The sequence below is a fragment of the Cricetulus griseus genome, unplaced genomic scaffold, assembly GCF_003668045.3.
Source record: "Cricetulus griseus strain 17A/GY unplaced genomic scaffold, alternate assembly CriGri-PICRH-1.0 unplaced_scaffold_48, whole genome shotgun sequence".
NCBI classification, from domain to species: Eukaryota; Metazoa; Chordata; class Mammalia; order Rodentia; family Cricetidae; genus Cricetulus; species Cricetulus griseus.
The window spans coordinates 17850-19750 of NW_023277230.1; positions in this window are offsets into that span (position 1 = coordinate 17850).

The following is a 1901-nucleotide window of genomic DNA, read 5'->3' on the forward strand; positions in this document are numbered from 1 at the left end:
CCTGAAAGGATTTTAATTAATTCAAGTTTTTTAAATGGGAAAACTGGTCATTAATCTTGATCACTTGAGGTGATAAGATCCACCTTTAGGTGCTTAGTAGCAGTGCACACTTTAAAACCAGAATTCAGGAGGAAGAGGTAGTGGGACTTTCTGAGTTTCAGACAACTCTGGACTATAGAATGATTTCCAGTGTCTCACACATGAACCATTACTTGAAAACACACACACACACACAAAACAACAACAACAAAATAAATAATCAAATGGAGAATATGATCCACTTATAACCTGGATCTCATTTTCTGGCAGGAGCCAACTTATATAAACAATATTAGAGAAGGAAGCTCTCTCGTTTTATCTGCTTGTTGTACTTCTCACTACCAAATTCATTCCTTTACTAGCATTAGAGCCAACTTCTTTGGAATTTCTGTGTATAAGGAGACAGGCCGACATGCCCAGCCTCATGGACTGAGCAATTACTGCATTCTTCACTTGATTTAGCTAAAGGCTCAAAAGCAATCTACAAGAATCTTCAAATTTCCGTTGGTAGGAAGCCATGGTTGGAATATAGTGACCACAGCCTGTGAGACATTCTAATGAATCTACTCTATAGATACATGGAGACATGCACTCTTCCATACCATTCATGTAGAGAAACTTAAATAATGCAGCTGTTTGTTTTTCCACCTGCACCTGGAGGAAGATGTGCTGGCAAACAATAGAGCTCATTAACACATTCTTCCTAGCTTATTGACATCTAAAGATTCAAATTTCCATAAATATTACTCTTTCTATTATTATTAATTTGCCTAGAGTTTGCTCTGAATTCCAATAATAAACTGAAAGCAATGGAGCCATCTTCCACCCTACTGATGAGGGAATACCTATTTTTTTTGTTTGAGATCTGGTTCTTTCTTTACTTTCCTGGTTGTGTGAAATCACTGTGACAACCAGGAAGAAAGTAGCTTCAGTTCATCTGACCTCAGCATGAAACCACAGAACACACATCTCCTTTTGTGTCCATAAATCTCTCTTTAATTTTTAATATTCTTGGAACTCTTCCACTTGTGGGACAGGGAATCACTCCACCCACCTACTATTGTTGGCTATACAAGCTAGATAGTCATATTAATTTTATGGTAAAGCTTCATTCTAGCCACTGGCTTCCATAAACCCAAAGAGTCTGAAATCTTATGGTGGAGTAGTCTCCCAAGCTACTTTTCCACATCTTTCTCCAAAACCTGCTGCATCTCAGAAAGCAAAATAATGACAAACAATGATGCTTCCCACAGAAATACTCATGAACACACCCACAGAGTTCTTAAACAATCCCCCAGAAACAAGACTCATGGTTTATTGTATCTACATTTCCCATTTTCTCTCTGGGTTACTGGAAGGCCATTCAGGGATGGTGAATCCATTAAAAGTGAGCTTTGTATTTTTTTTCTTTTTCGTTTAAATGAATTCATTTCTTGTAACATTGCTCTGTTTTCATTTATGTCTTCAGTTATGAGAACAGTTTTTAATTTGTGGTGGATTATTAGCTAGCTTAATGGACGGAATAGGAAAGTTTTAAATGTAATACGCCAGGAAGCTTACAGTCAAAGCTAGATAAGTTTGTTCATGAAATGTAAACTCTCTAATCCATTAAACACGATCTCCTCAAAAAGCACAAACTGATACTCAGGGTTTGCTCATTCAAATAAAATAAACAGATGGATTAAGCAGAAAGCTAGCTGAAGTACAAAAAATATATCCCTTTTTGAACACCCAGGTTCAGGATAAAATACATGCATTTAAATGTGGTCCTTCTGGTTGGAAGTTAGCACAGATAATAATTTATTCCTGAAAATAGAAAGTACAAATATAGATTGGGGAGGAGTCTCACTTTATGATCTTGC